This window comes from Amblyomma maculatum, chromosome 1 (genome assembly GCF_055883805.1).
Source record: "Amblyomma maculatum isolate TAMU_Amacu chromosome 1, ASM5588380v1, whole genome shotgun sequence".
NCBI lineage: Eukaryota > Metazoa > Arthropoda > Arachnida > Ixodida > Ixodidae > Amblyomma > Amblyomma maculatum.
The window spans coordinates 424088743-424116229 of NC_139344.1; the positions used below are offsets into that span (position 1 = coordinate 424088743).

General features: G+C 42.8%; 2 protein-coding genes across 5 annotated transcripts in view; one reads left to right on the forward strand and one right to left on the reverse strand.

The window, feature by feature from the left end:
- The window catches only part of LOC146209265 (uncharacterized), a 200021-nt gene that overhangs the window by 144107 nt on the left and 28427 nt on the right, over positions 1 to 27487 (reverse strand). The gene's annotated exons all lie outside the window — the stretch shown is intronic.
- Positions 25557 to 27487, forward strand: part of LOC146209266 (uncharacterized) — a 214884-nt gene continuing 212953 nt past the window's right edge. Inside the window, exons 1-2 of one of the 4 annotated variants that reach the window (XM_084598613.1) lie at positions 25557 to 25833; positions 25918 to 25964. The gene's annotated coding sequence lies outside the window, so the exon portion shown is untranslated. Of the gene's footprint in view, positions 25965 to 26687; positions 26815 to 27487 lie in introns of those variants that run through there. The other 3 variants (XM_084598597.1, XM_084598605.1, XM_084598624.1) reach the window with 3 other exon arrangements.

Below are 27487 nucleotides of genomic sequence, written 5' to 3' on the forward strand. Positions count from 1 at the left end.
CAACAACCACGTCGACCTTACATTTACCTGTTGCGCTTTGCTTACTGCTTAGCTTAGAGTTTCTTACTCTTACCTAGAGGGAAAGCTGTGCTGCCGTCTATGGGAGTTTACATGGAGTTTCCAGACGGCCAGATCAGCCACCATGGGCGCTCAAAGCATCATGGGCCGGAGAGCGACCGAGTGCAGAACTACAACTTTTGGCCAAAACTAATGCAAAGAGAAACGTTGTTCTACCGTAAGTAATGTCCTAAGATTGAATGTTGTGACTATAAATTGCAAAAAGAGAGAAACAGAATGCCAGTGTGAAATTTATCCAATATAAGCGATGGCTCTTTTTCCTATTGGCTTAGTTTTGAGCAGCACAAATACCAATATTTCGCACAGAATGGGCAAACTTTGAAATTAAAAAACGGTATGAAAATATTTATGGTTGTGCAATCACTTAAGGAAGTTTTTAGTGGCATTTCGGGAAACAGAAACCATTTATTGGCGACGTCTGCTTTTGCGCCTTCGCTACTATGGCTTTCGCGGTCTATGTACGCACCTTGAGATGATGATGACGACGAATAAGAAACATCGCAGTAATGCCACTTCACGTACCCGAGAAAAACCGACTGTCCCGCAACAATGTAGCACACCGGCCCATGATTCTTAGCGCGCCCATGGTGGCTGAAGTGCAGCGCCCTCAGCTTTCCCTCTAGATAGTGTAAGAAACTCTATTCTGCCAACCCTCCACTGGATTCGCTGCACATCGAAGCGGAATCCGTCTCGCAACACATGAGCTGGCCTGTATGGTAAGACATGCACGATTTCTTGAGTCTGACTGAGTAGAGTGCAGTGAATGGAAAGTTGGTACAGAGTTGCAACTATAAAACTGAGGAAGACACTTTAAGGGTATGACGCGACTGCATTGAAGGCTTTCTATTGCAGCCTTCCCGTGTGGATCCTTGTTAGCAGCATGTACCTCTCGATTCGCTTAATTAATAATCTTCAAATATGTGTCTCTATTAACCCACACATATTGACTAGCACACACCCATATGATCTCGGACTTAATACGAGAGACCAACCGACGAAGGAACGAAGCCGCGCTTTAACGCGATAGGGTTAGGGCCCCTTGCCGCAAAAAAGCCCGTGTCGACGTTGTTGTAAGGCGAAAATGAGAAGAAATTGAAGGAACGTAAAAGATTTGCGGAAACCCGCCAATACTAACGCAGTTCCTTCACAGTGCGAGGAGAGTAGGCAACCACCTCACCACAGAACCCCACTGTTCTCTCCAAATAAAGGTGGACCTAAAGTATGCGTTGCCTTATGACTGTCAACTAATGTTTAGGTGTCTCATTATAAAAAAACGCCAATGCCATGCACCCACCTCCATCTGTAACGCCTGCCCTGGGCCCATAGGCTACTACAGGTAAATAAATAAATAAATATAATCATCATCATCATCATCAGCCTGACTATACCCACTGCAAGGCGACGGCCTCTCCCATATTTCTCTAATTAACCCGGTTCTGGGCTAGCTGCATCCACTTGACCCCTGCGAACTTCTTAACCTCATCCGCCCACCTCACTTTCTGCCGCCCCCTGCTACGCTTTCCTTCTCTTGGAATACAGTTTGTTACCCTAAGCGACCATCGGTGTATATATATATATATATATATATATATAAAGGCCATTATTTTCAATCTAGTGGGCTTATTAATATCACTCTGCTAGAAATTAGCGTCTGTGTCGTTGCCCTGAGACAATGCCTCTGGCAGTGTTTTAATGGTGGCTCCAATTGCAACCCCTCCCCCCCCCCATCCATATGAAATAAAATCAGATATTCGTTTGCTGCTATTTGCGCAATCGTAAAAGTCTCATTTTAATCCTGATACACAACACAGTGGAGATGTTTTTGGTTGCCATGGCTGCCGCGCGTGTTGCAAGCCAATGAATATGAACGCGGTGCATTTGGAAGTTCCTGTACAACACACTAGTTTTCTGAAGCCATCAGAAATACTCGGCGTGGGCTCAGAAGTCATTTTTTCGGCTGCGTATTCCAATGAGTTTAGAGCATAGGTCGTCATAACCAACATGCCCGCGCCCCTTATAATCGCATCCTTGCGTTTTATCGCAGTCACCAGCAAAAGTATAATCGTTACGCATTGTGCGATTCTGGCAGCTGACGGTCGGAAATAGTCGGAGATGTTCACAAAAACTGGGCAGCTAGCCCGATTTTTTTTTTTGCTGCCTATCTGTGACTCCTACCTCGGTTGCTGGCGTTGTACATTCACTGTACATTCGGTATGAACCTGACTGACTTCATTTACTTAGAGCTTGCATCATTACTGATACGCGGTACATTTCTTTGGCTTCAATAGGGACGCGAAAAACCACCGCTTTTTTGTGATGTCTAAGAAAGCAAACTAAATGTTTGGCTTAGGAGTTTTACTGAGCAAGCAAAATAAAAAAAAAGCGACAGCTCTCTTCTTTTCTTCCCATGGTTAGCTGCAAGCGAGAAGCTGGAACGCGGGTGCGTTAACGGCCCACAGCAAAGTCGATGGATGACGCAACCAACTGAGAAATATGGAGTTGTTGCAACTTCGCAAAGTTTACGAGCGTCGTTACTGGCGCGCACGTTTGTCAAAGGCCGGCGTTCCAAAACAGAGGCCGCGGCAGCCTCGGCTAAAATTGATCGTCGCCACAGGGACTGTCTTTTATAACTGGATATGAAAAATGCTAGAGGATTTGGCAGATGCAGGCGGACAGATTTAACTAGGGCTTAACTAAATTTAAAGAAAAATGGTCTTTCAGGAACGGCAGAACTAGAATTGCTCCAGGCTATATCCTATATAGACGCAACGTTTAGAAGTAAGCACGCGCTTGCTAGTCGTGGCAGCTTCTAATCATTTCCTGGGGACCACGTAAAACGAAAAGATGTAGCACTGGACATCTTGAGGACTGTGATAGACCAAGAGAACGTATAAAGTCCCTCTTCTGAATACCGTAGGAAGGGAGAGAAATAACTTTACTTGATCCCAATAATTGCCCAGGCAGGTCCGTGAGTCCCCGCATGACCCATGCATGCACTGCTCAACAACACGCTCATGAATTCATGGATTCCATGAAGAGGGTGACTTGACCAGGGCACTCTTCTGGCTGCCCGGGTCCATTCAAGTATCATACGTTCTCGCATTCCTTCCAGGTGGTTAGGACTCAGAAGCTCAGAGCCCTGTAGGAGGGGATGTCCGCCGATGATTTAAGGACTCCATGCAATAGGGTATTTTTGGGCGGGGCGTGCATTGGTTACTGTGGGAGATATATCATTTCGAAAGATTACAAACATTGATTACCCAGTTCGAATCAAGGCGACCACCACTGAGACTTGTCAACATGTGTTCCAGGACATGTTTCGCCTTTAAGAAAAAAGCAATATGCTTTGCTTTTCTCGAGTGTAACTAGGCATATGCGCCGATGCCCGTTTAGCGCACTTCTAGGGAACTCCTCTCAAATGGTGAAAGAGGGGCTGTCGATCTGACGATGATCGCTCTCTCGGCTGCCTGAGAATAGCGACAGAGACTGTAATGTTGAAATGGATGGCAGCAATTAATTATCTCTCATTGCGAAGAAACTGGCATCATTCGGAGATGACGCTGCCCACCTCGACAGCCCTTAAAAAGACCATTGCCGCAGATGCCCGCCCACGCCTCTTACTTGCGCCGCTGCCTCCAGCTGATCCACCGCGGCGTGTGCGTACTCACGCATCGTAACGATTTACATTCTAGCGCATTGTTACGTAACTTGCAGCATATCGCCACACGCCATGTATTAATTACTGCGTGGAGATTGTATGAAATATTTTTCGTCAGCGTGGTATCAGCAGCCGCCGCTTTCCGGCCAATTGGTTCCACGTAGCTGTGAAAAAGCAATAATACGGTATCAATGTTGAGTATTCCTGCAAGCGTCCAACAGTTTCTTGTGCCTATTTCTCTCAGAAACGTTTAAAAAACGTTGGATGACAGAAATACTCATTGCCTTTCAGCCTTTTCTTTCCAAACCCTCGACTCCAACAGTTTCTTGTGCCTATTTCTCTCAGAAACGTTTAAAAAACGTTGGATGACAGAAATACTCATTGCCTTTCAGCCTTTTCTTTCCAAACCCTCGACTTGGTTTTTTAACGCAACTCGTACAGCCAAACACACACAAAAAAGCGAGTTATTGCTTGTATGCAATACTTGTGTGCTTTTCCTGGTTATTCATGCGAATATGCAAACCGTGCTGATAATGCCTATGGCGGCTCTGCTATCTACGTTTAAAAGCACATCGCCTACAAAAGGCGCCTTGATTTGTGCTTGAATGTTCCCAAATGCGAACCTGTTTGGATCGAACTTGATTGCCGATCTACTGGTCACACAAAGAATATTATATGCGGCGCTATTTACAGATCCCCTTCCAATACTGCGTCTGAATTCTGCCGAGCTTTTGACCAAGCACTTCATAAACTATCCCTCGGAAATAATAATGCATTCATCATGGGTGACTTTAACATTAATTTGCATGACATGACCAATCCTATCAGTACCGACTACACGACCTGTTTCTATTGCAATGGTTGCACAAATTTGATTACACCCCTACACGTTGTACTGACCACGGCTCGCATTCCTTACTTGATCACATTGTCTCCAACGTTCCCACTGCTCCTCAAGCTGGCATAATAGACTGTGATATCAATGATCATTTTCCGGTATTTCTTTATGCACTCTCATCTCATTTTATTAACAGGTCTACACAGAAATTAGTTTTCAATAGTGATAAATAGATTGAAACCATATCTAACACCGATATTTCATTCATTTTGGGTATCTCGAATCCAGAAGTGGCTCTTCACGAGCTGTCGACTATAATCGTATCAGCAATTAATAAACGCTCGTCACTTCGTTCATCCTCGCAAAAGTATGATACCCCTCTTTCCCCATGGATAACTACTGCTCTCTTAAATTCACTGCGGAAAAAAGAAAACATCTATAAGAAAATAAACGCCAGCCATTTAATCTTCGTCTTAAACCGCGATACATCAGGTATTCTAGTATACTATCATCTCTTCTAAAGAAAGCTAAACGAAGCTATTATGAAAACCAATTATCCAAGCAATCTAATAATTCTAAACGTTAATGGCAGCTTCTTGATGAATTTGTGAACATTTGAAAGTCACCTAATGTAGTTAAATCTATTTTCCACGATGGAGTTCTTTCAACTAATCCTGAAGCAATAGCGAACACATTTTTTAAGTATTTTTTTTAACTCGCCTTATTATCTTTCCTCTTCGTCGTGCACACCTTCTCTTGAGCGCTGCCCCCATTCCTTCTTTCTTTCCCCCACTTGCCCAGAAGAAATTATATCCGTAATTAATAGCTTAAAGATGACCGGTCCCGGCATTGAAAACATCCATGGAAAACAGGTGAAAATTATCCGATCTATGCTCGCACCTGTTCTCAGTCACATCTTCATTTTTTTTTTTTTGAGTGGCTATTATCCGCGGCAGCTCAAGATAGCGAAAATAATACCAGTGTTCAAAAAAGGCGACCCCGCTATGCCAAATAATTATCGACCAATTGCCATTCTTCCTTTTTTTGACAAGATTTTAGAAAAATTATTTGAAATAAGGCTGTCAGGATATATTGCAAAATACAACATATTGACTGATACTCAACACTTGTTACGACGCGGACTATCTACAGATACTGCTATAGCTTCTCTCGTAGATTATATCAGGCTTGCTAACGATAGAGGAAAGTTTTCAGGCGCAGTTTTCATTGATTTTAGCAAAGAATTTGATTTCATCGATCACTCCATCTTGTTTCAGAAACTTGAGTCGTACGGCATATCAGGACCTCTACTAATGCTTTTGAAGAGCTTTCTTCGTGACCGAGAGCACATAGTCTGTATTAATAACCATGCATCTAATAAAGCTCTCACTGACATTGGGGTTCCACAGGGTTATATTCTAGGTCCTGTATTGTTTCTACTCTACGTTAACGATTTACCATCCTGTTTTAGGCTTTGTATTAGTATATTATACGCAGATGACTCTACTGTGACAACATCGCACCATGACCTTCAAAATGACATCTATTCTCTTGAGCATTGGTGCCATATTAACCGCCTTACTGTGAATGTTACTAAGACTTGCTTTCAGATTTTCCATCCCCGTCAGAAGCCATTGCCCGTCTCACCATTACTATACTTCAATTCCACTGCCATCGCGTTGCAAGACCGAATTTTGTTTCTAGGTGTTGTTATTGACACTCACCTAAAATTCCATTATCATATAGTGGAAACTTGCAAGAAAATTTCATTTCGGTTACGCGCACTAATCAAAGCCCGATCGTTTTTCCCAATCCACATGTTACTATCCCTTTACTACGCTTTCGTCCACAGCCACTTAAACTACGGCATTTCATCCTGGGGTAATGCCTATCATGTTCATCTTTGGCAATTAATAAAACTGCAAAAGCAAGCCATACGCATCATAACCTCCTCCCCTCGAATGTCACCGTCGCACATTTTGTTCATGAATTTAAATGTTCTACCCCTCTCGGCTGTTTTTCTTTATGATATCGGTATTCTATTCCTTACGATTCTTCACCATCAGTTCCCAATTAGTATTTTTCCTTCCAGCATGATAAAAAGCAACAGCGTTACACGGTTCGCTCTACATAACATTTTTCTACTACCTAAGGTCAGTACTAACTACGGGAAACAAGGCCTTCAATTTTCATCGATATCATTTTGGAATTCTTTGAATTTCGACATTAAGCAAACTAATACACTTTCTTTGTTCAAGTTGAAATTAAAAAAAAAAAAAATTCTTTTTAATTTGTGATTTTTTTATCTTTTGTGTCTAGGCATTCATAAGTGTTTTTGTACCCTTTTCTGTATTCTGTTTCACGTTTCAGCCCCTCCACGTTTCAGCCCCTTAGGTGAGTACAGACAAGATGCAGCTGTTGTATACTTTCCTCTTGAGCGATACCGGTAAGCTGCTAGTCATAATCTGCGAGTGCTTGCCAAATGCGCTCCATCCCAATCTTATTCTTCTTGTTATTTCCTTTTCATGGTCCGGATCTGCGGTTACTACCTGTCCTAAGTAGATATATTCGCCTACTACCAGTACTTCCGTACCAATGTAAATTGCTGTTCCTTCCCGAGGCTGTTGAACATTACCTTAGTCTTCTGCATATTGAGTTTCAAGCCTATCTTTCTAACTTTCTTGTCTAGGTTATCAATCACTATTTGCAGTTCATCCCCCTAGTTGCTTAGCAAGGCAATATCATCAGCAAATCGCAGATTACTGAGGTATTCTCCATCTACCCTTACCCCTAACTGCTCCCATTCCATTTTTCAGGCAGTAACGTTTTCGGCAATTCACTTCTTTTTTAATTTTAGTTTGGTTTGGCTCGGTAAATGGGGTTTAACGTCCCGAAGCGACTCAGGCTATGAGAGACGCCGTAGTGGATGGCTCCAAAAATTCCGACGCCCTTCGGTTTTGTAATTTGCACTGACATATAGCACAACATATGGGTGCTTTGCCTCAACACACTTTGCCAAATCGAGTTCCACTCTCCAATAACCAAAACTAGATTAAAAAAAGCGGTGTTAAGGACGCTATTTCGTTTACTCTTAAAGTGAAGCTTAAGCGTGCTTCTAGTTTTTGTCTTTAAATCGATTGTTAGGAAGGATACCTATGTCCATAAAGTTACCATTTTCAGCTGCCGTTCTCGGTTCGCTATTTGAGCGGTGGGTCTCTATAATATTGGTGCCCATGTTAGGAATCTAGTCGTGTTTGTTGGTGCGCGACCTTCACTTAAAGACGCAAGCACATTTTTATATGCACTTAGACGCAAGGACCTTACAGGTCCTCCCTGTCCTTAAATTTTAACCAGCCGTCAAGTTGAAGTAAAGCAAGTCGGACATGTGCCACACATTTTCGCTCCAACAATGGCCTCGTACAGCACTGACATAATAACAAAAAAAAAAAAAAATCTGCAGTATAAAATGAAGTAAGGCACAAAGTACACAAACTACTCCTGTGCACAATTTGGACCAAATTGTTCGAAAAATCGTCGCTGTAATTTTAGGGAGCGCTTATGGGTATGTCAAAGTCAAAAATTCCTCAGGTTGGCTATGCATAACGTGCAGGATGTGATTACGGCGGACGCTTTCGTATGACAGAGTTTTAGGTAAATAAAAAATAGCCATACTCTTTAACCCGATTTCGCGTAGTCGTTGTCTCCACTGCTAGCTGTGATTTTCGCAGTCTTAATACGTCTGATATGAGTCGAGTACGACTGTAGCGTCGTTAAGGTGGTGGTGCTTGAGAAGAAGATTAGAAAAAAAACATATATATAAGAAAGCGGAAGCACCTCTCCTTCCAATTTTCCGGTCCTGTGCAGACGTACAAAAAAAGCGCGGCTCGTCTACAAAGCGAGGGCGGGTGATTGATGGATTTCAGTACATCGCACAGGCGGACACCAGCGAAGCCCTTTACGAATATGTCGGTATAAGAAGTGTCGCTACAGCACGCAGAAAAAAAAATGAGCAAAGTTTTAGGGAAAAGTTATGCCCAAGGCATTTTATATACGACGCTCGATGTAAGGCGGGCTTCGAGGAAGTGGAGAGAAACGAACTGGGGAGTAGGAGTAATTTCCTTGATAAATGACTGCTGCCAAATCAAAACAAAATCAATCAGAAATTGAGATGTAAAAAAATAAAGGCCAACCCATATTGTTAAAGCTACCTTTCACCTTTTTTTCTGGAGGCCGTTGGGTAAAAGGAGGGAATTATAATTAGAGAGTAGGAAAAGCTAGCACATGCGAAACACTTGCGACAAAAAGAATAACAAGAAATTTAAAAAGTGGTATATTTTATTACGCCGAAAAGCAGAAGGCAATACGCCGGCTTTGTGCGGTTAGCTAAGACTACCGATAATAATGGACTTCTACGTCATTCTTAATTACTACACTTCATGAAGCTCCGATCGACGGCTTTCTTTTCCATTAATTTTCAAAGCGACGGATGGTGAGAAAAGCTTTTAATAAGTTTTAGTAAGAAAGTAAGTTTTCTAGCGAAAATTAGAAGATATATGTTAACGTAATAATATAGTAGTAGAGGATACATGTTGCAGTGTTTACTTGCGTGGTACTTATCTTAACTATCCAATTCACTGATCTTAGCATTGAAGATAGAATAGCCGGAGGCACAGATAAGCATGGGCGCCTCATCTGAGTGTACACTTCATTAAACTTGCTTATAACACTGGGACGATGGACTGGATAGTTCACTCGCGTCATCTACAAGTAGTCCAGTGCTCGAAGCAAGACCTTATCATGCCATGACGATGAAACTTTTCACTACTTTAAATTTTTATCACGTGCGGTAGGAATCGGTTATTGTCATTAAAGCACAACAGAGAACGCCGCTTCTGTGTGTCAGTGTTTCTGTTGGCCACGGAATGAGCCACATTGCGCAATCATATTACGATTTATTTTCAGGTGATATAGCTTGAGAAAAAAATTTGAAGCAAAGTCCTACACTAGCATCAATTTAGTATTCCTTTTCTTGACCCATTGCCATTTGCATTATAATGAATTGCTATCGTAATTAAGAGAGTGCTCCCCATGGTCCCCAGTAGCCACCTTTTCTATGGTAGTGGAGCTATAGGCAGCTTGCCATGTTAGCTGGTTAGTCTCAGCATGTTGTCTGCTCCCATGGCCAAACAGCTGGTCGACCGAGCCAGAGCCGCGGTGGTCGCAAATGGGATCCTGTAACAAAGAATCCACCCAGTGATTACGAAAGGTGACGCCCAGCCACCTCAAACTTTCTCCGTGCTCCATACGCGAAATAAACAACTAGGAGGTTCCTTATTAACTAGAAATTTGATGCACAAATTGTGCTCCGTATGCATAACTAACTATGTGTCATAAGATATGTTGCACATTTCTGGACGCTATAGGGCGGTAACACCGAGTGCCAAAGTTTTATAGACAGCTGTTTGATTTATAACTGCAAAATGTTTTGTGTACATACATTCATGGGATGACACAGGCTTCAGAAATATGCTTTTTATTTGCTGTTAGCGAGCCAAGTTATCCACCAGGGCCTGATGACTAGGGGTCAGCATTTATAATAATAATAATAATAATAATAATAATAATAATAATAATAATAATAATAATAATAATAATAATAATAATAATAATAATAATAATAATAATAATAATAATAATAATAATAATAATAATAATAATAATAATAATAATAATAATAATAATGTTTATTGCTACTTTATAGATGATACAATATGGTTCAGGCCCGTCAAAGCCAACAAGAGGCTTGAGGAACTGGGCCCGGCAGTTACGGCCAAGAATACAAAAAAGGCAGTAGATATAGCAACGCTTCTCGTTACACCCAAACGAGAGCAAAAAAAAAGCGACAGTGGAAAAACAGGTCAACAGCATGAGTATTGAGAAATTCAACTCTAAACCCAGAGTAGACGTCAATATAAAAATAAATGAATTAACCAATATATTTTTAAGCATAACTTCACTCTGACAAAAGAATACAAATATCAACAGAGGGCTTTCAGATGCATCTTTATGTTACGCATAGAAGGTACCGCAAAAATTTCATCCGGTAACTCATTAAAGATTTCAGGTACATAAGCACAGCGTCTTGATTTCCCGTATCTAGTACACTCCATGGTATATAATAACGTAATGTTTTTCTTAACTTCCGTTCAGGAGTATTAATAATTAAAAAGTCAGAATTGCAAAAATGCCGGTGAACAACTGTCTGCACAAAAAGAGAATGAATTGACGGAAGGCCTAGGAACTGAAAGACGTCCGTGCCGGATGGTATGTGACAATTGTACGCAATGCTCTTCAATATGTTTTTTTAATATACTATCAATACGGCAATGCCAGCGTGTAGGACATGGCCCAAATGTAGTTATGCCGTATCTGAGAACACTGTATGCGAGTGCATGAATTATAGTTCCTTTTACTGACATCGGCGCCAAAGACTTCATATTGAAGATTAACCATGTAATTTTCCGTAGCCTAGCACACAGATATACCACGTGGTCATGCCAAGATAAGCTGCTGTCAAAAAGGACACCGAAATATTTGATCGAGTTAACATATTCTGTTGGCTTGCAACAACAGGGGAGGAAATCATGACCATGCAAGAATACTTGTCTATCTATAAGTAGTGTCTTTAAAGGATTTCTGAAACATATAATTTTCGTTTTGTTTATGTTCACCGAGATTCCATTATCGGAAAACCATTTCATGACATAATGTTTTCCTGCAACAAATTCACTGCCATCTCGTAGTTTATATGCTTCGTGAGCAGAACTGTGTCGTCAGCGTACTGAAAAACCAAGCACTTGGATGTTACTGAGCTCAGATCATTTGTAAATATATTAAAGAGCAATGGAGATAGAATGGATCCCTGTGGTACACTCGCTTTTACAGGGAGCTTTCCACTGTGCTCCATTTGTCTGTTAATTCTGACCACTTGTGAACGTCCGCATAAGAAATTCTTTAGAACAGCATAAAAAGGACCTCGAAAGCCCAGAAGGTACAGTTTTTCTAATAAAATAGTATGATTAACCTTATCAAAGGCTTTCTTAACGTCTTGGAAAAAAGCACCGCTAAACGTGTTTTCATCGAAAGCAGCGTACAACTCATCAGCAAATTCCTCAAGCAATAATGTAGTACCTCTTCCCTTAATGAACCCATATTGACGGTTTGAAATGGCATCGAATTTGTCTAAGAAGGAAGTCATACATTCAAATAGGAATTTCTCTGCTATCTGTGATAAAATCGGCAGGATAGAAATCGGTCTGTAGTTCTCGATAGCATTCTTTTGTCCTCCCTTGAACAGCGGTTTTACGATAGCAGTTTTCAAATCTTCAGGTATTACAGCGTTTTCCAAAAACCCGTTAATAAAGAAAAGCAATATGTCCTAGAGAGCGTGAAAATTCCGCTGTATCAGTGCAGCCGATATACCATCTATTCCGGCGGGCTTGTTTTGTCGGAAGCTAAACACTAGCCTGGCAAGATCCTCCTTTGATAGCCGTGGAAGATACGCGGAAGCTGATGAATTTTTTAGTGTACATTTAAAGCTTTGCCGTGTTGCTGCCATTTCGGCCGCTAGCGTAAAATACTTATTGAAATCGTCACCTTTCGACACCGGTTCGTCTACCAAAACGTCCGAACAAGACAGGTTCCCATCGTTTCCCCGAAAGTGTTTAATCAGAGACCACATTTTTGCAGGATTTTTATAGGATCGTTGGAACTGCAGCTGAAAGTACTGCCGTCGTGCGGATCGAATAAGTGCTACAACCCTGTTCCTGGCGGTACTGTATTCAGAACGAAGGTCATTGTTATTAGGAGCACGTTTAGAGCGTTTCCAAAGCCAATCTCGATTTGCGATTGCCCGCACGATTTCAGAGTTTACCCAGTTGTGATTCCGCCTTTTCTTACGCACTATTTCCGAGTACACGTTTCTTTCAGCTGGTCAAGTTTATTACACAACTTTGTGTAAACTAACTCCACCGGTCCGCCTTCAGTTAAGAGTGCCCAGCGAAAGGACCGTATCAGCTTATTCAATAATAATAATAATAATAATAATAATAATAATAATAATAATAATAATAATAATAATAATAATAATAATAATAATAATAATAATAATAATAATAATAATAATAATAATAATAATAATAATAATAATAAGGTATTAACAAAGTATGAAATAATAGGGTTAGGTTATGCGGTGGCATCCAGAAATAAGGGTATTTCTTGCCAAAAGCATGTTAGCATACGAGAACATCCCAAGCATGCGAGACTACATGACGATCATTCTGCATGGCCTGGAAAGCAGAGTGTACGACGCAAGAGCAGGGAAGAGTGATGGGCAAATTGTGATTAAGAGATTGGGCATGGGCGGGCGCTTGGGTGAAGTTAATGTTTATGCCGCAAGAAAAAAAGACGCGCCAGGAATGCGATGAAGAGAAAGTGCACGGAAATAGAAACAAACAAAGCCTTGAGGCGAAATGTAGGTAAATAAATGTAATGTTTATTATGTGCAGCATGGTTGTCCGTTCACCGTGACTACGGTTCTGAAAATGTCTACAAGATTATCCGCTCACAGAACACGCCATAGGTGACTGTCTCGGACTGGAGCACCTTTGTGTTGCTCGTGCGAAGTTTTCAAAGTTTTTTCGGCTCCCATTATAATCCCCACCCATTTCTGCATTTTCTTTTGCGGAATAATTTTTCTCGTCACTTTTTTGTCTCGAAAGTTTTTCAACTTTCAAATGAACCGCTCAGCCATCAGCCACCCTTACGAATAACAAACAATAGAAGATAATCGACAATGTACGGTTGGAGAAAAAGTAGAACAATGAAAAAAAAAAAAGTGGCGTGAAGACAGCGCAGTGAGAACAAAGGTGCCTGGATTAGTTGAAGAGGAGCCCACCGAATGGCTTCTGTTTTATAATCTCTCTCGCCAAACATGCTCGATAGTAAAGAACGGAAAACAAGAAGAAAATCTGTTTTATCTAAATATATTTCTTTAGGTTAAAGAACGAAAATGATCGCCGCCTATGTAGATAAATTAAAATAAGTTTAAAGAACTCATTTTACGAGACTGTACCTTGACTATTTGAGGCAATCTTTCCGATGAGGAAATCGGGTTCCTAAAGTCCATCTAATCAGTGGCGCTATGTATAAGCAATTTAATGAAAGAAAAAAAAATAGCGTGCGTAATTTAGGTTAGGTCTATCTTCTTAATCAGTCTCCTCGCTTCTAGCTCCAAAATTGTATTTTGCATGAAACGAAAAAAAAAAACTTGCCCCTGCACTCCTGGCAGGTTCAGATTTTACTGGACTGTGAAGATTACACTGCTCCCTCGAAGACAAACTCTCATTGAGAGGGCGTCGACAGGGCCAGAGCACTGGGGAATTGATGGCGTCAGATAAGAGCCCTCCTTACTCTAGAGCCTAGATAGAACAGACACCGATGTCGCTTTTCACCAGTAGATGTCCTATAAACCCCGAAAAGGACACCCTTTGACAAGAACAAAATAATTATAAGCCAAAGAACGAACATGTTGGTGAACGCGTCCCTCTGTCATAAAGAAAATAAGACAGCAGGGAAGACGAGGAACGCGTAGAATAAAGGCGGCAAACTTGCTCAGCATATTTATTCTCAAGTTCCAGTCACATATAACAGGCTGCACATGCTCCAAGAGCTTGAGCATAGGATCTTGTTTGCTCAGCCGTTTACTCAAGGCGCAAAAAATAACAATAAAACACAGTGCACAATAGTACAAACGCCGAAGAAGAACGGGCTGCGATATTAAGCTTCGAACATATTCCGATCGGCGAACCGGGAGCTGCGCCCATACATTTCGTCCGAGTCCGAGTCAGAGACACGAGGCATTGATAAACATACTGTATATCAGACTGCGAAACGACAAAGAAAATATTGATTTTTCAATCGTTCTTCATAACCTGCAACACTGATAAGTTCTGCAAATACAGTGTAGCGTGCATTAGGAGGATGCAGAGGAAGTGGGCTGAAAAAGAGAAACCAAGATATGCCAATATCTATCCTCGCCTTTCTTTTATAGAGTTCAGTATTTTGTTCCCCTGACTCTGGCTTCAGTCTGATATCTCATGTACTCAAAAGTACGACTGTCGCTATTGATGGCTGCTGCTTGTTGCTTTGCGAGTAGGTATAGGAGCTGCTGGAAAGGGCGGAAGTCGGCCCATTGTTGTATTTGCGAGAGGAATGAGATGGAGAGGACAGGGCAGCAATAAAGTGCGGAAACTTCATAAAGTCAAAAGGGGATAGTAAGGAGGCGGACTGCCTACACAATGCCCACTTTTTGTCCTCCCTCGATCGCCATGCTTCTTTTATCTACTGGCCGTATGGAAGTTCTTTCATCTTTACGGTTATCCACGCCTTCACGGAACTGAAAGGATCTAAAGCCGTTATGCCGTTCAAATGGAGAAATTTCCGAATTCTCTGGAAATGCGAGATCACGTGGAAAAGGCCTGAAGGCACATCAAGAAGGAAGTAATGGTGCGTGTGGGCTATAGACTTGGTGAATAATAGCACGAAGAGAAAGAATGAAATATAGCCCAGAAAATGTCAGCGATGGGTCTTTTACCGAGCCCAGGAATTTAGCTTAGCAGAATAAAAAAATAAAAATTTACCAGCAAGGGACTTGCTTCTTAGAGCCCTCAGCTCGATGGCTTGAATATGCTTGCCCCAAATAAAACACTGACACTGCTCAGCGGGCCCCGTGCTCAACCTTCTACATTACGTCGACACGTCTTTCCGACTTCGAAATTTAGTTTCGCCATGGTAGCTCCTATCTTCCTTGAAGAACACGAAAAAGGCAGGTCTCGTAGGGGGCCTTTAGACCTAGCGACCGTAACCATTGCAAACTGGGAGGTGATGGCCGTACTTTGTCGCGCAAAAAAAAAAAATATATAAAGTCGCGTATTGCAGTTGTACAGGCCCTCCTTTGCTACGGTGGTCCGATAAGTATGCTGGCCCCAATATTTCTAATTATATTGATCCAATTTTGGTTAGTTGGCCCTACAGGGGTAATTTACAATTAAGTCGGCCCGAATGCCGCCCAGAAAACAGCTTGAATAAAAGAGCAGAAATACACACCGGGCTATTGCAAGCATTTTAGGCGAAAATCGATTATTTCCCCGACAGATTCATACCTGGTGGAGAGATTAAGCAATGTGCCTCTCTTAAGCGCGCTATTTGTTCTCAATGCCTTATATGTTCCGTTTCATTTTCCTAGAGTCTCAGAGAAAACGGTATGCGCAAAGCGAGTTTACCCAATTCCGCAGTCACATGAACTGGTAGTAACAACGCTAAATATAGGTTCTACGGCGAACTTTAAACACTTGTGAGGAAATACTCTAGTCTTTATTGAATTAAGTCACCGCAATGCTAAGAGCAAATTAAAATGAATACATAACTCTTTAATCGAGTAGCAATTATTGGTAGGCTAATAATATGGACGAAGAGAACTGAATTCAAGTCAAGAGTACGCGGAGGCCACTTGCAAAGGTTTGAGTGTAAACTGGTCATTTATCACCGAACAAAATCAGTTTAACTTCCTTTCGAAGTTGCACCATACGCTGCACCATATAATATCAAGTGATAAATATCGTTTCCAAATAGCGTAATTTATTTCGACATAATTGCTTTCCGTATTTGACAGCAGGCGATATGAAAGGCCACTAGGGAATGTATATGTGGCATTACTATCAAAGTTACAAAATGAAATAAAGAAGCAGCGCTTTTGGCTGAAAGAATTTTATTTTCCCTTGATTGAGTCGAAGGTCACTAGCTTGGCTCAACTTTAAATCCATTTATTTATTTATTTATTTATTTATTTATTTATTTATTTATTTATTTATTTATTTATTTATTTATTTATTTATTTATTTATTTATTTATTTTCGATGCCCTCAAGTGCAGAGCCATTACAGAGGGGAGTGGACAAGCAAACAACGCAAGAAAAAACGTTTTTTTGTTAAAGTCGGCACAACAACGTAGTAAAATGTAGCAACATACAGTATTCGAAGCATTCAAGGAAGTACCGAAAAAAAGGGTACAGAAACAACAACTGTAACAAATGCAACGCAAGAAACTGAACGAACATAGCAGAAAAAGTAATAATAATAATAATAAAAAAAAATAACAAAGCACAAAGCAACTATCTATTCGCATCAGATAAAAGCGTCGTCATCAGAGACTGACGATAGGCAGCATAATCCCGTACGCAAGCCACGGCAGCGGGAAGGTGGTTCCACTCTTTCAATGTGCGAGGAATGAAACAATGCAAAAAAGTGTCATTACGGCAAAAAATAGATCCAGTCTTATGACGACGGTCGACACTAGAAGAGCGATAGTGTAGAGCGAAGAGAGAAGTGTAGGGATAAAATGAGTGTTCGGTAACTGGTGATGATAAATTTTATGAAAAAGCATAGGCGTAAAAATTTCTACGTTGTGCGAGAGACGGTAAGGAAAGACGAGATTTCATAGCTGTGACACTCGCGGTCCGGTTAAAAGTTATTAAACGAACTTTGAATTAAACGAATTTTGAACACGTTCTGGTGAAGTGCAAAGCGAGACGTGATGAGGGTCCCAAAGGGAGCGGCATATTCTAATTTAGGAAGAACAAGGGTTTTATAAAGTAGTAATTAGGAGCTTTGATGAAGTTACGACGTAAATACCCTAGCGTGCGATTAGCGCTGCTAATAGTTAATAACTCATAAAAAAACACAAAAATTATCGGTAGAGACATCACCGGATGATTTCTGACTTAAATGCTGACCTCGTGTATTAAGAAAAGAGAAAGTTGACCAAAGGTTCTTGTTAATAATATAAAGACAGACGTTTCGGCTTCCATGCGGAAGCCTTGATCACTCTGATCAAGTGATGAAGGCTTCCGCATGGAAGCCGAAACGTCTGTCATCGTATCATTACCAACCTTCGGTATTTTTCGTCAAACGTTATCAATGCTGACCTCACTTTCCTTCAACATTTCTCCATTTTTTCTCTTTCTTTTTTTGCAGAGAAAATTCAGCTGAACTCAAAAAATAGACGCCATCCTATTCATCTCTACACCTTCTATGGATAAAACGCTTGTTGTTTATTTGTTGGGTGGAGAGCGCCGGTGGAGGAGCAGTCTACCGCACGGGCACGAGGCAGGCCAATTTATCGGCCTCGCGGTCTCCATTCATATGCCGATCATGTTACCGACAGCAAATAAGCTATCATTACGGCGACAATTCCCTGCACGACGTCGTAAGCTGATCACCAGCAATGTGGAACCGCGTCTCCGGTGTCCCACACAAGTCCTCGCTGTAATATACGCACTCTCAACGGGCCAAACAAGCTGCTCTTCGATTCATCCCTCAAGCTTGGTACTGAGGACGGTTGAATGGAAGCATGGACACTTTTGCTTCACATTCAAGCTTTTTCTCCGGGCTGAGCTCCGAGCGCAGGGACTCTTGCGATAAGTGCAGTCCCCAAGGTACTCAAACATGAGTGGCTTTGATAACCGAGTAAAGATCAGAAGTTGTTTGACGTAGTTAACTCATCCGCATGACCAAAGTCGAAGTGGAACATTTTAGTGTTTTATCTTCTTCGCCACTGAAGGGCAAACGGTTAAAGGGTACAGTAACCTCTGTCGGCATATGTAGTAATAAATTTTCGTAAAGGTCGCGGGTCTGTTTTGCTATGAGTCCTTTAGCCACGCATTGATACTGCGCAAACTGACGCGTATCACATTGTTTTGGGCTGATATCTAGCAAGTGTTAGCATGAAGGGAACTCCCTGAGCTATATTTTGGGTCTATATGATAGCCCGTATGCTGCTACTAATGACAATTAAACCGGCGAACTGAACTTGAGCGACGTTGACGTCGCCATACTTAAATCTATCCTAACGGTAGTTAAGTGATGGGCACACCTGTCTTTTATGGCATTTTTTTATACCTAGTGACTCCTGCAACGCGATACCGCTTTCTTTTCTGTCAAACTGCGTACTCTAATCTGACTACTCCACCTGGCTAATCCACCCCCGCTCGAAACCTATCTTCTCGCAAGCTGAACGCACTTCGACAAGTTTGTGCTCTCGAACTGCCTACTTTTTAACAAGCATCACTGGTGCAGCGCATTGTTATACCTGTGGCCGCTACAACTTTAATTTTGCCAATGTACTGCTCGCGCAAATTTGCCGTTTTCTACTCCTCGCGTAGCCGGGCCGTTTCAGAGGGCACCCGCTTACTTTTGCGAAAAACTTCTGCCTCGGCGTGCAACGCTTGTTTCGGTAGCATGAATGCTGCTTTTCGACGCCGCCTGTCCCCTCTAGTCTCACTGCATACACAAGCGCGTGTTAGTAGGGACGCAGCAGCGGTCCGTCTCCAAATCGCAGAGGCCGAGGCTTGTCCATCGGCCTCCTGATCGTTATCGTCACTCCCACCGCGGCAACATTTGCCGCTTTTCTCTCCAGTCTACACGCTTCGCATGTCTAAAATACCTTGCTCCCGAGATAATACAGCCGCACTATCCGAACTTTTCTTTTCTATCGCTTATATATATTTTTCCCTTCATCTCAGGATCTTCTTTCAGGACCTCACCCACAGGCGGTAGACAAGGCATCTGATCAAGAAGGTTTTTCAATCAATCGCTCAATCAATCGCTCAATCAATCAATCAATCAATCAATCAATCAATCAATCAATCAATATTCCTTCCTTCTACCCTCATGACAGCCTCTTTTCTAGCCTTCCCTCTCCATTCTCTGCCATTACTGTCATACCTGATTTGAGCATGCGAACAGACACGCGTCCGCTGGCTTAATCATCAATAAAGGACTATCGACATAGAAAATAGGGGAGGGGAGAAATTAAGAACGAAAATAGGTAGAAGGAAGAAAGCGAAGGGAGTAGACAGGAAAGAGGGAAGCGCCGAAATTCATGGCTGTAATATGGGAAATAATGCCATTTTCCTTTGTTCTTCCTCTGCATGGGAGGAAGCTTTGTAACATCAGCTTTGTAAAGCTCGTAATTCTGATAATCCGTTTACCGAAGGCCGAAATAAATCTGTAGCTTGCTGCCGAGCTTCCTTCGTACGTACGGGCAAACGCACAGTGAGAGCGGCCTCTTTGATCGAAAGCTGTGGGTGGGATGGCGTCCCACTCGAGCTCTTTCAAAGTCCTCTCAGCCGGCTTATCATTCTATCGCTAGTACTAATTCCGCGTTAAATTCGCATACCCACTGTGGATGGTGATACTGACAGTGACCTCCATTGTTTTTTTGCTTGTTCCTTAAAGCCGCTCAGTTCTTTCGCATTTTGCGCCCATCACCAGGCTCAGAGAACCAGGCGGGTTGGCACAGGAAATCAGACTTAAAACTTTGGAACAGGGAAGACAAAAGCGGGACATTGCGCTGTACTGCGGTTTTGGGTTCACTACCTGTTCTGAAGAAAGCCTGGTGGCGGCATTGTGAGCGGAATATCACGAGCATGGGCATTTGGCCAGTAGCTGCTGGCAGGTGACGTTGTCGGCCGCTCATTGGTCGGTGGTTTCTATGACGTCACGAGCCCACATGACACAGCCAAAAGGTCAGGAGCTGCAAACCTGTGCCGCTTCTTTGTGATGAGCAAGTAAGGGGCATAGAACCCGGGACCCATAGATAAAAATAAATGAATAAAAACACGTCAGCCCGAAGGCCACGCAGGCAAGTTCACACGGCTTCGTAAGAGCGAGGCCTTATATCTATACGTCGGGTAGTCATTCGCTTAATGTCGTTGTCTACTGCTATTAGCTAAAGATATATAGAAGATAGTAGAGTGGGAAGTTAACGAATAATTAGTTAACCGAATAGTATAGTGCACATGCTCTAACGAGGATCCGCAAAAGTGACTGCAAACGGAGCCATTGCGTGGTCGCCTCATACTCCTAAACGACTCCTGAAGCGGTACTTGCGGTAATACAGTATTCGAATGCAACAAATCCAAGGGTCCTTATGAGTATTTTTGTCAAATTTTAAAAGCTTTGCGTGCATCGTGTAATTTGCAAGTGATTTTTGAAAAGGTCTCCAAATGACCGCTCGCTGCTAATTACAGCGACCTGAGTCGCTTTGGGACGTTACACCCTATTGGTTTAGTTTGGTAAAACTCTATTTCCCACAGTAGGGGTCCTGAAGGACACTCGGCTAGGCGCCAGGTGTAGAGGGCAGCGCCCACGTCGGCACAGAGAACCCGAAGCTATCCGCCGCCGCGCGGGCCTCCTGGACAGCCCGAGTTACACCCTATAAGCCAGACCAATTTCGGCGACAGCTTCCCGCGCGATCCCTCCCCGATGACGTCATCAGGGATTGATGTGTACGCCCACTCTCTGCACGCTTTAAACTGACGCCGGCGGGACGGGGCAGAGAGGGCCGCCACACGACCGGTTTTCTTCATTTCACGCTGGAGTTCACGCTGGAGAGGAGGAGCATCATTTTGTATCCCCTATATGTTCGCTGCTAATGAAGCTAGCTTAATATGTTTGTATTTCGGAGATGTCTAATGGGATACCTTTTGCTCCAGCGTGTTTTCTAGGTTTAGCAAATGAATTTTTGAGCGCCCTTTAAAGGCAGAGCTGAAGTGCGCCCTCAAGTCCTTTCTTACCGTTCCAACTATATACATGTTTACTTATCTATTCGATTTTTTTTTTCACTCTTCAGACTGGCCGACTTCTTGTTCTCATAAAAAATTTTGTGTTTAATTTGATTGAGAAGAGCTGCATCCCCATGGTTTTCTTAAGTTCTTTCGCTAATATATCGGTTTTGGTTTGGTTTGGTTTGGTTTGTGGGGTTTAACGTCCCAACGCGACTCAGGCTATGAGAGACGCCGTAGTGGAGGACTCCGGAAATTTCGACCACCTGGGGTTCTTTAACGTGCACTGACATCGCACAGCACACGGGCGCCTTGCTTTTCACCTCCATCGAAAAGCGGCCGCCGAGGCCAGGATTCGATCCCGCGTCCTTGGGAACAGTAGTCGAGCGCCGTAACCACTGCGCCACTCCGGCGGGGTTTCGTTAATGTATCGTTCAATAGTTTAAGCAAATGTTTTTTTTTGCAAAACCACTTTATTACTTCTTCAAAAAGGTGTTGGCATTTTTACGGCTGAAATTTTCAATGGAAAATTTCTACGCGCTCTCCTCTGTCAACAGGGAAACTTGTTCAGTATATCGCTAAAATAATAAGATTGGAAGAAACAGGTTTGTTGCTTATAGATTACTGTATAGCCGGTATAAAACATAAAAATAGGGAGATGGTCACTAATGCCAATCGCGATAGCAGATGCTTGCGACATAGGCGTATAATAACATAACACAATGCTAATAGAATTTCTCGTGGCTAAAGAAGATTCGGCTTGCATATGTTTTCATCATACTGCCACCAGTTGTAGGGTAATAACACATAATATTTACACACCTGTCAACTCTGAAAAGAAGTTAGCGCGTTTTATTGTTGCATACATACGTTGATATGTCATCTGAAAAATGAACTTCTTTTTCATTCCTGCTTAAAGACTAGTGTATCACTGCAACGATAACCAATTGGAAGTGAACAGTATAGGCTCTCGATATTTCGGCAAATAATATAAATTTGTGGAACCATTCGCCACCTAGGTAAACACATTTGGACGAAGTCCCGAACCAGTGGCAACGCACGGACTACTCCCGAAATTTAGGGCAATTGAACATGTTACAGGCAGTTCTCAAACATTTGGTCTATTTTAGCTTCCTGTTTACCAGGTTTCTAAAATTGAACGTCAAGCTACACTAAATTGACCTAAATAAGATACATAATTTTGTGTGATTCCTATCTGCGTAAACTTACATGCAGTTTTGGGAACACCCAAAGTGATTAGCACATGTATCAATAAATAAAAAGCGATTATAATTATTACGCATGCTGTTTGCTGTTCGGAAAGCATGTTAAATATTCGTTAACGCTTAAGCAAATGGTCATCAAGTAAAGGTATTTCATTGTTGAGTTCTACCTTTTCTTGCTACGAAGATCAAGATTTTTTTGTTTTACTTGAAATTGGAACTTTATAGTGTATGTAAATGTCACTCCCATCCGCACTCTTCTGTGCAAGAAAGCTGAGTTCATTTATAATAGTTACTGACTCAGCTTGCTGATGGATGCATTTCAGTTTCTATATTTATTTGAACATTGATACTTCTCGAACTCCAGAGCTGTGAGCGAACAAAATTTCTCGAGTTTTTCTTTTTTTTTTTTATACCCATTTTGCGAATCAATGCTTGGAATTCCTACTCTAATTGTTTTCAGATGGCAAAAAAAAATTGATTATTTTTTTTTAGCCATTGAAGTGCTGACGTGATACCTCGGAGCTCTTCTTACAGTTCACTTCAATAACTCTCCTCAGAAGCCATTGTTTTAACCAAAGAGCTTTAGGGTAGTGCGAGAGAGAAGACGAGATGAACAGAAGTCCACTTGTAGAAACGTTGACTCCGTTGCGAGCTGAGGTTCCCCCTCTACCTTTGTTCAGTGCTCTTTCATGCTGAGAACCTTTAGCCATTCTAAACTTTAGCAACTTCAGAGAAGGGAAAAGTGCACACTACAGAAGAAAGATTACAACAGAAAGTTGCGACCTCCAGTTTTAGTTACTGTTCTGCGAGGTTCCTGCACATAATGCATCGTCGGTATCCATAGAATTTCTATCAGTATTCTTGAATGGCGCCCTCTGCGTGTCTCTCAATATGCTTTCTACAGTGGCAGTTTTAATTGTTTCTTTCCTCCAAGATATGCCTATGCTGCCTGGTACACCACTATCACAACACTTCGTTCTTCTCAAAAAGAAAACTTCCATATTAGCTCGCCTTCTGTTTCATCGTATCGTCCAAGTAACTCCGTCCACATTCATGTGTTACACGAGAGAGCAGGACGTAGCACGACCAGGCTGCACTAATTATTTTTCTTTTTAACAACTGAAAGTGGAACTATACTGTCCCGAGCACACATGGTTGTATCGAAAGCGGATGTTTGTGCATAGTTTCCATTACGCGAAGGTTTTTATGGTTCTTAATAACATGGTAAAGGAAACCAGCGCTGCCTTGCACCCTCTCTGTTTACCCGCACTTCTTTCTCATCCGATAGCTCGGAACGATTTTGCCATACCTACGTGTATATTTGTGCACCAGGCCATCCGTGAAAAGCTTCAGCCCACGAACGCTATATAGAACGCCCTCTGCCGTCGCACACACTTATATATCCTGTTTTATAGATGGCAAATTATTGTTTGGTTTGTTCTGCTCAGCTCTACCAGTAGTTTCCTGCAGTCGTTCTTATCCTCTGAGAACTGCCGCTAGCGGTGCGCAGAGGGGGGCCTACGTCGGGGGAGCGGCCCGGAAGCCGAACTGCTTCCGGAACACCGCTCGGCACCAATGGGACCTGCCGCGGAGCGATAACACCCACGCCTGTGTGGCCGAATGGCGCCGCCGTGTGGGTGTTGTCTTGAAGCGACCCACACCCGCGGTGAGGAAGAGGCTAGAGGTTAGTGCACAGACACAAAAATATGCGTGGAATACCTCCTTCAAATACTTAAACGCGGTTCGAAGGGGGAGCGGGAAAGATGAACTCACGGAGAACGTTCGTGTGATTTTGCTACAAGGTGGAAAGAAATTCGGATTAGTGGCGAATGGAATGTGGCCCAACTTTTATGTCTTGATCTATAACTATATATACAACGCAAAAGACAAGAAAGAGATGAAGGAGGGACACTACACAACGCTGTGTGGTGTCTCTCCTTCATCTCTGTCCTGTCTTTTGCGCTGTAGTCATGGATCATGGAAAACACCAACTCGCCCAACAACTGCTTTTTTCATACCTTGAAGTCAACACAGGGATCTCATTGTGCCGCGGTCCTCCTTCCTTCCTTCCGTCCAGCCCTCCTCCTCCCTCCCCACCGGCTCAACTCGTTTACATATCTCTTTACATCTCTTCTTTCTCGCAAAGGTGGCTCTTTGAAAGTAACGTTCGGATGAAGTTTGAAACTAACGCGGGAATTTGAACGGCGAAATGCGGTTTATTTGCACTTTAAAATTTTTATCCCTTTCTTCCCACATGTTTCCCTACTTTTTATTTTAAATCTGGTATCGCTTTAAAATGCCTGGGCTGAGCTCACAAAAAGCTAAGTACGTTGCCTTAAAATTCATATAAGGTATGACATTGCCGAGCTGCGGCAGCATGATAAGCCGCACATACTTCTTCAAGCGGCATTCATCGAGCTCGAAGCAGTCCTTTCACCTCCACGGCACTCCAGGAATTATGCGACGCAGCTTCGTTTCACCGCATTAGGTGGGAAACGAATGCAGCGAATTGGCATCCGCGTCATGGAATCTGCTCGCGTCGCTTCACGTGCCTCGGGCCTAGCATGCTCGAACGTGCCCTTGAAAGCAATCTGCTTTTTTTTTTAGTCGATATTTATTGCCTCAGGGCATCAGTAGGGTATGAGATGAAGGATGAATAAATGATTAAATGAATGAAAAAAAGTTGGCTGATTTTATAAAGTCCAGAAGTGAGCGATGATGAGGTCCCTGCGTCCAAGTGACGTATGAGGCAGGACTGGTTGCTGAAAGGCCAGCTATGCTCATGTGCCGGATTCGTGTTGGCTTGAGTGCTGGGCAGTCCCACAGCAAGTGGTGGATATGTCGGCCTCGAAATCTTCGTTTTTACAGATCGGGCATCCTGGGTGAGGATATAAGTGTTGGAAGTACAACCACGTCCTAGTTACAGCTGGTGTAAGGGCAACACCGACCCGGATCCTCCTAAGCGCAACCTCCTCTGCACGGGTGAGACCGCGGGGAAGGGATATCGCACACGGAGGGATAAGTGCACGTGTGCGGTGCCGGAGGTGCTCTTTTCTTGACAAAAGGAGGGTGGGATTGATGCGTCTTGGTTCACGAGGCGGGTTGCAAAATCAGCTTGACTTTGGGAAGGCAGCAGATCTCGTGGGACCCACTCAATGCGTATTGATTGTGGGATGCGCGCCGCAAGCTGGTGGATGTGCTGGCAAATTTTAGGGCAGCGGCTGACACGTCGGAGCAGACGTAGTGTTGAAGTGTGTCAGTGCGGATGACAACGTGGGCTGTCGGGAGCATGGTTATAGAAGCCACGGAGCAGAGTGCCTGCTGAACTGCCACAAGCTCAGCGCAGAAAGATGTAAGTGGTTCCGAAAGCTGAAACGTAGTTGTCTGATTCAGGCTAGGTCTCCGTGGACAGTAGATTGCCGTTTTGGCTTCACAGCCTTGCAGGCTTCCGTCTACGTACCCTACTATGGAATCTTGAGGCAGGTGAGTATCTTGCTCTTCAAATCTCTGGCGTAGCAACGATGCAGAGTTGGCAGACGTCGGTCTGCGGATGTCAGTTGGCTTGTTGTCTCCTAACTGTATAAATTTCCAGGGAAGGAGAACTGGCGCAGGTAGCTGAAAAATATTGTGTGGCGTTGCATACGCCCTCAGTGCTTGCGTGGAATGCGACAAAGTGGCCTTTAGTCTGCGAGCATCACGGCGCTGCTGCACCAGTTCATCGATGGTGTTGAGCTGCGCATTCTCCTGTAACGCTACGACCGGTGTAAAAAGCAATCTGCTTACTTAGTTAATTGCAACCCAATTTCACTTTTATAATTTTTTCTTTGCCGGAAACTGAACAAGGAAGTACATGATGTTATAAAAAAAAGCTGGGGTTTAGCTTTAGTTAAACCCAGTAGGTTGCGTAAGCAAAGCCTACATAGCTTCTCTTTCTGTTATTTCTTCCTTCTCTCTCCTTCTTCTTCCTCTCCTTCTTCGTCTCCTTCTTCTTGCTTTTCTCTTCTTGCTTTTTCCTTTTTTTTTCTCTCTTCTTTCCTTCCTCTTCTTTTCTCTTCTTCTTCTTCCTCCTCCACTGCTTCTTCCACTTCCTCTTCCTCCGCTTCCTCCTCTTCTTCTTTCTCTACTTCCTCTTCATCTTCTTCTTCATTCTCTTCTTCATCATCATCACCATCATCGTCTTCTTTTTCTATGCCGCTCATGCCGACAGCGGCGCACCGTGGCTACCGGCCGCGGTCACCCGACGGCTTGTGCTGGAAGCCCATCTGCAGCTGCTCTAAAGATCACCGTGGTTACCAGCCGCCGTGGCTACAAGAAGGGGCTGAGACCTAGAGTAGTACTTCTTACTAAGTAAAACTGCCGCAAATACCTAGACAAATACAGTGAAGAGAAAAACAGAAAGATTGAGAAGTGCTGCTACGAACTGTCTTACTGGGGTCAACAGTATAGTTAGGTAGCAGTAGCACTTTTGAATAGTTGCAAGGGTAGCATGTATGTCTTTCTCTAGGAAAATTGGTCTATTATTGTTCATAATATGCAAAACCAACTAGCGCTGCAGCAGGTCCTTTTCATCTACGTAATGTCATTTTGACGCCATATTTGGCTCCAGCATGTGCATTGGAAGCTTGACCATATGGCCGATGGCCCCAATATTTGTTTCTGTACGCTGCCAAAAACCCATTTGGCACCAAGTTCAATTCCTTTCAGCAGCGCAAAGAAGCGAAGGCGGGAAATAAGATAAAAAAGGAGAATCGTTTGTTCTCGTTTCCTTAAATATCTGTTCTGGAAATTGCGACTAGATTATTATCAGCTAACGATTTTACCTGTGTAGGATTATGGATCGTTCAGTGCGCATAAAAAGTCCAAAAGAGGTAATTTTAGTGTGAAACAATGTTTTTTTTGCTACTTTAAAAGAACGTTTATGCGGGTTAGTTGGTTCATGTTCGAGAAAAACTGCGCTAAAATACAAGGATGAAGGGGAAGAAACAAGCACAACATCCTACGCCGTC